Below are 7487 nucleotides of genomic sequence, written 5' to 3'. Positions count from 1 at the left end.
GCTCGCCCTCGGCCCCGACTGCACCGCCGCGGGCGGCCGCAGGGGGGGCTGCGGGCGTCGGGCCGAACGACCGACGGGGACGCCCTGGCAGCGCCATCTGCTCAGGGCTGAGCCCGGCCCGGCCTTAGGGCGGGCTGTGCCGTACCCCCGCGGGCCGGCCCTGCTCGGCGCCCGCGGAAGGCCCTGCAGTCCCCGCCGCATGCGGTGCGGCCGCGCTGGCAGGCGCCGGGGGTTGTGTGTGCGTTCACGGTGTGCGGTTGACGTGAGAAAATCTTGCCATTAAGTGGTTGAGCTCCCCAGCTTTCTCTGGCTGCATCTAGCCTAACACCAAAGCCGTGGTTAAGTCTAACCACATTCCTTTAACCGATGCTATTGATTACACCATATTAATCTGGAGGTGATGCCGGTGGGGCAGCATTCCTCCCAAGCGATTACTATTTTAATAAAACAACTGTTTTTAAATCATTCACTAGGCAGGGATCAGTTGTTTTTAGGATCTTCGGTGCTACTTTAGTTTAAAAGCACCGTAAAGCGGAGGAGTATTTTATATGTCTCCTGAACAAAGTCAAAATATTCTCTCTCAAACACTTCAGAGAGAAAATACATTTCAGTAGGTTGGGGAGTCAGCAGGACTATGACCGGCAGGACTGCCAACAGGGGAAACCATGCAGAGTTAGGGGACTTAAAACATCTTGAATTAATATTGATAAAGGTGATGTTTGGCCACCTGAAGTCTCTCTGAGCAAAGTTTACACCACTGCCATTGGATTTCTGACAAAGGGAAAGCGGGAAGTACAGCAAGAGTATCTTGCCTTCTTCAGAGCACTAGGTAAGGGCTGGGCATCTTTGATTTCCAAGTAAGCTTGGATGAATCACTTGATTTCACTGTAGTTCAGCTCTTCCTCAGTTGAAAGGGAGATTCCTCCCTTTCTTTTAGCCTCATATGTCCTGTTCTTATCAATTGCAAGTTTTCAGGGCAAAGATCCTCCTTTTGCAGGGAGGTTCAGTAATAAAATGGGCTAGAATCTCAGTCAAAGCCTTTTAACACTGTAAAAATGATAAAAGCTAGAAAGAATTACAAACAAAGCTGGGGGGGAAGAGAAAAAAAAAAGAGAAAATGCTGAAAAGCCAACTGGTTGGTTAATTGATTGTGAAATTAAGAAGGGCTAGAAAGGGATGGTAGAGATTAAAGACATTCAGTTATAGATTGAGCCTGTTTTCTCTGCACTTAACATGCCTGACCTCTTTTTGAACCCTTCTGGGAAGAGTGACTCAACTCTCTCAGTCAAGCAGCGCTGTTCTACCGAAACCCTCCGCTCCACGAGCTCTGCTTTGGGATTTCCCCAGTGCCAGGCCTGTGCTGAGACACAGATCCTTTAATAACGATGTCTGAGCCAGTGGAGGAATTTCAGTTGCACACTGTTAGCATGACTAGTGGAGCATTTCTGGTGGCAGGTAGCCAAGCAGGTAGCTGGGAAAGCCATTGGCAATTTTTAATTGTGAAACTTAAATAGCAAAATGACATATCCAGAGGCATGTTAATTATGGTGGCATCTCTAATTCGAGCATTAATGAGATTTTGATTCACAGAGGAAACTTAGGTATATTAAAGAGCAACTCAAAACATGAATTCTGAAGCGGGGTTTCCCTTTACCCTTGCACTGAAAGACACATATTTACTGTAATTGTTAGAGAAATCCCATAACAGATCATGTGTGTTTTCCCTTTGCCAAACCAGACAGGAAACTTTGCAGGCTTTTAGTTTTGCTCCAGCTGATTTCTTTCACCTTGAACTTCCTATTAAGTCAAAGCCCAATAAATCACTCTCTTGGAGTCTAGCAAGCTATTAGAAGGGATGTCAAAATGACATGGAAAAAAGGTTAACGAAATCCATGGGCTTAACCGTCAGTGGATGAGGGATGATGTCTTAAAACTGGTAGTTTAAGGAGAGCTAGACGGAGAGAGGACAGAACTGACAATAAATGGCGATTTAATGAAGATGGAGGAAAGAGAGAACTGCAGTCAATGCAACGTCTGATCCTATCAATCAGCTCCAAAAGAAAAAAATAACCCAAGAAATCTGTAGAACCTACAGGAGTTTGGAGATAATTATGTATATTGGCTTCTTTTCTTTTAGCTTAGGGGAGCAAAAAGCCAACTTCATGTCAAATCAGAAAGTAAGGGATAAATTAATTTTTCTTGCTGGTCCCCTTCCCTCACTACAATCCATCACCATGAGAAAGTAAAAGGTAGCAAGTGAAGGTAGAAGGAAATACATTTCAGAGGAGAAATAGCTCCATCTATCACTTCAAGTTACAGGCTCTTAAAAGAAAAATCACTGAGAAGTCTTACATGCAGAAAAAATTAATTACTGCACATAACAGCAATAGATTGACAGAATAAGTAGTTTTGGGTGTATTTCACCAACGCAAACAATTTTCTACTCTAAAATCCCAGCCTTGCTAGTTATTGTGTGTGGATGCTTGGGTTCAGCCTTGTAAAACTGAAGCCAGCTCACCAATAAGAAGATAGCTAATCAATATCAAAGCAATCATTTTCCTGCAGCCAAATTTCCAGTATAGAATCTTGAAAAAAAATCGAATCCACAAAAGGTAAGGAATTTCTCCCAAAATAACGCATAGATAGAAGTCACATGTGTCCATTGTAAGGCCCAGGCACACCTCATGCATCAGGCAGGTGAACAATTTTGGGACCACAGTAGTCTAAGAAGGAAATTAACCACCTTCCCTGTATTCCTCCATTACCCTCTTCTAAGCATCTCCTGTAAAGAAACATGGCTAACTCAGTTAAGAAACAAAAAAAAGTATGAAAATAATAATTAAAAAAAAAAAATCCTCCCTCCCCCCAATGTGTAAATTAACAAACATTTTTAACAGGCACTGGAATTCATCTACGGTATTTACTCTGCCGATGTTTTGAGTAATATCAGCTTACAGATGCTTACAAGATATGTCATTAATGTGCAAGAAACAACACAAATGCAATGAGGATGGGAATCAAAAGTAAATACACAAAGGAAAGCCCACTCCTATGCAAACTAGACTGCAGCAAGCCTTAAACGAAATAAAATTTTGACAAAAGGTAGCTCTTCAAACTCTTACCTCTTTACTTCCAACTCATGGTGTTTGCTGCTATGATTTTTAATCTTCTTCCTGGAAGAGAAATGTAATTGAGTTGTTCGATACTGGCCTAATGTGAAAAAAAAAAAAAATCTTACAGGAAAATTGGTCTCTTCAGACACAAAGCCTCCTCCTGCAAAATTTGCTGTGGTAGCTCTACTAATGTGGGAGAAAGCTGGAATGATCTGGGCCCTCATCTGCAAACTAGGCCCTTTTGGAGGTAGCTGGAAGGGTATTTAGGCATGTAAAGGGGCATCTCCAGTTCAGCAAGACATCATGGTTCTCTTGAAAGTTCCACTCCCTCTGGGACTTTCAATAACTAAAATGTTCTGGTCCCCAGCACCTGACAGACTAAGGCTTCTTCAGCCCACTTCTATTCACAAGGGGTTTCTAATGGGAAACATCATGGCATAGCAAATGGATGAAAACATCAAGCTCTTTATCTTCCCATGCTCTTATTCCCAACCTGCAAAGGCAGAGATACTGCCATCAAATAGTTCAAAAGTTAAAAACAAATCACAAGATTAAAAAGTGCTCCTAATATATTGATGTTGGAGATAAAGATTATATTGCATTTTTGCATTCAGACGTCCCGTATATACTACTCCAAATGTATGAGAGAGCAAACAACTATTTTATTTACTCACAAATGCATGGAAAGAGGTGATTTGGGGTGGTGCTAAAGAGCTGAAAAACATCAGTTTATTCTCTTTCTATTGTCCATTGACACAGCCACCTAAGTTTTGGTCCCCCTGTGACAGCTCTCTTCCCTGTCAGTCATTCTTTAGCGCCTGTATCTGTTCTGCTCTCCCAGCTGCATTTATGCTCCTCCAGCTGCTGCGGGATCCATTTCTGACACTTCTTCTTGAAAAATGTGAGGGAGAACAAAACAGAAAAGAATCCAAAACTGGGAAAGAGGAGCCAGGAAAGCAACTGTGAGAAAAAGCGTGTACAAACTGCTGCACGGCCAGCTGGCATCGTGGTGGTGGGGCTGCGGAGACGCCTGCACTCTGAAGGAGATGCTGAGTAGAACGGACTTCACCCTGCAAGGAGACATGAGCACCTGCAGCTACCAGCAGTGCCTGGACCCTGCTCCGGCCTCAGGAAGTGTCAGAAATGCTTGAGTTCGCATGTATCCCTGCAAACTTGGTATTTGTGACCCTCAGCAAGTTTGCCGACGACACCAAGCTGTGTGGTGTGGTCGACACGCTGGAGGGAAGGGATGCCATCCAGAGGGACCTTGACAGGCTTGAGAGATGGGCCCGTGCGAACTGCATGAAGTTCAGCAAGGCCAAGCACAAGATCCTGCATGTGGGTCGGCGCAATCCCAAGCACAACTACAGGCTGGGCAAGGAATGGATTGAGAGCAGCCCTGAGGAGAAGGACTTGGGGGTGTCAGTGGACAAAAAGCTCAACATGAGCCGGCAGTGTGCGCTTGCAGCCCAGAAAGCCAACCGTGTCCTGGGCTGCATCAAAAGCGGTGTGACCAGCAGGTCGAGGGATGTGATTCTCCTCCTCTGCTCTGCTCTCATGAGATCCCATTCACAGTACTGCATCCAGCTGTGGGGGCCCCAACATAAGAAGGACATGGAACTCTTGGAGCGAGTCCAGAGGAGGGCCACAGAAAAGGTCAGAGGGCTGGAGCACCTCTGCTATGAGGACAGGCTGAGCGAGTTGGGGTTGTTCAGCCTGGAGAAGAGAAGGCTCCGGGGAGACCTTCTAGCTGCCTTCCAGTACCTGAAGGGGCCTACAGGAAAGCTGGAGAGGGACTGGTTACGAGGGCATGGAGTGACAGGACAAGGGGTAATGGCTTTAAGCTGAAAGAGGGTAGATTTAGATTAGATGTTAGAAAGAAATTCTTTACTGTGAGGGTGGTGAGACACTGGAACAGGTTGCCCAGGGAGGTTGTAGGTGCCCCATCCCTGGAAGTGTTGAAGGCCGGGATGGATGGGACTTTGGGCAATGTGGTCTAGTGGAGGGTGTCCCTGCCCATGGCAGGGGGGTTGGAACTGGATGATCTTTGAGGTCCCTTCCAACCCAAACCATTCTGCAATTTTATGGTTCTGGTGACTCTGGCAGCGGGGGCATGATAAGGCCCGTAAGGTAGGCACGTGGGCATGGATTTTCCAGGCCAGCACCTCGAGGAGTCTGACTTCTCACCAGCTCTTTGCTGAGCCTGATGTTATTCATCATCTCTCAGAAATCAGCAAGTGAGATAGATGCGTGCTAGTTTGGGAATTCATTAGTTCAGTGCTGCCATGGAGCAAGGCTTTGCTGCTGACTGAAGGGGATTCCCATGGCCTTGCACAACCAGAAAATGCCTGAGTCATCTAAAGTCAGGTTTTAAAGATCAGCCCTCTCCTCAGGGGAAAAATGTTACTTAATTTCTCTGAGCTGGTCTGGGGTAAGTTTGTAAAGAGAAAAGAAGTCACCCCAGTAAAGAGATCTGTGCTTTAGCTAGTTTTTGAGTTTTAATTGGAAAGTTGGTGTTGTCATGCTTTGCATTTTGATCTTACAGCACAGGAAAATGTTTTTGATCGCAGGACATATCAGTTAGCAGTTAATATCCAGGCAAAAGGTAGGAAATATTTTTTATTTGTTTACAGGAGGAGGTATTACAGGAGGAGGTTGGACCCTCTAAACTCTCTCCAAGTTGTCTTCTCCCTCTCACAGGTGCAGCAGCAAGCTGGCCTCATATGAGGGTCAGGTTATACTGTTTGTGCCTGTCAAAAGGAGAGAAGACGAAGAAGTCAGGAAGAAAAAAAGAAACACCTTCCTCCCTTGATCTTTTTTGCATATTCTGAATTAGAGCATTGTTTAGATCTTTAGTGGTGAACTGAGCAACTAGAATAAACTCTCCTAGAGGCCAAGTGGATTTGAGCCCATTGTGGTGTATGCATTACAGCATGCTGTAGTACTTAGATTTAAAAAAAAAAAAAAAAAAAAAAAGCGCTTTAGTGATTCATTTACAGTAACTGATGAAGTCTTCTAAAAACAGAGAGGAAGTATAATCAGTTAGTCATGGCATGCCTACTTAGAGCACTTTACATAAGCAGCAGAAACAGAGATGTGCTTGTGTGGATAGATAAACACCCCGTATCTGCTATAGATCAACTTGTCTTCCTGATCATTATTTCTAAGACAAGGCATGTTTTGATGTCTGAAACCGATCATTAATTTAAGATGTCTGGACATGTTGTTGGTAGTTGTAAGTAGTTGTATTAACAAAAAGATCACAGTGACAGAAAAAAGCAAGTTCCTCAAATATTGACATTTAGATGCAGACTTCTTTGGAAGATACAGGTTTTGGTGTGGGAATTTTCAAGGGGACGGGGTAGGAGGTTAAAACAGATTAATTTCATAAGTCATTCTTTGAAGAGCGCACCCTTATAAGGCACATTACCTGATGAAATATTATTTCTGGTAATGGAAGGCTTGCAGCACTGGGAGATGACTTACAAAAGCACCTCTAGAAAACATGAGTGCCCCAAAACAGTTGAGTGAAATTACTCATCTTTCTACTTTGAGTTCTTGTCTAACATATACATTTATACTGTGGGCAAATACAGGCAGTGGTCACATTCAAATGCCTGGGAGAGGCTCCCTCCAGCTTCCTACCTCAACAAAAGCCAGGCTGGCTGCACAGTTGGTTGCTCTGCAAAGAGGAGGCTGCATCCCCTCTCTGGCTTGTGGCACCGGTCCAGCCTGCTGGCCTGGCTGATTTGACACAACTCTTCTCGGGGTTAGTTGAACCGATGCATCCCGGCACCGTGTAGTTACAAGATCCTACACAAGGGAGTGAGGAAGGAGTTGGGAGATGAAGGCTTGAGGCTGGGGTAGAGGAGAAGCAACACTCATCCAGTCCGACAGCTGTAAAATCAGCTCTTCTGTAAGGTCAAATCTCAACCTGCGGGACTGCCTTACCCTTAGCAACATCCGTCTTTGATGCCTCAACTAGACTGTAATGCTTACTGAAAAGCAAAAGCGGAGGTCTATGACACAACCTTCTGAATCTCACCTGTTACTGGAATTTCAAATGGATATTGCCAACACCACTCAGGCCCTTGATGAACAAAATCCCAACCAGGCTTTGAGGCTCTGTCCTGGCTCTCTCTCAAGTTTTCAAAAGCAGCTTCCTACTGGGACGTCATCCTCTGGGCACAGACTAGGATTGTTAAATCACCTTGTCTTCAGGCTATGACAAAGCATGACTAAAGTAAGAGAAGGCTCAAAAGTAGAGCTTTGAATTTTGTAAGATTTCAGAAGAAAAACATGGATTCACTCAAACCAGGTGATTCTGGCACCACCTTAGGTTCCGTTTGAAATCTGATCTCAGATAGTTCTAAA

This window comes from Balearica regulorum, chromosome 1 (assembly GCF_011004875.1).
Source record: "Balearica regulorum gibbericeps isolate bBalReg1 chromosome 1, bBalReg1.pri, whole genome shotgun sequence".
Lineage (NCBI taxonomy): Eukaryota > Metazoa > Chordata > Aves > Gruiformes > Gruidae > Balearica > Balearica regulorum.
The sequence above is the reverse complement of the archived record's forward strand: the minus strand, read 5'-3'. Positions refer to the sequence as shown.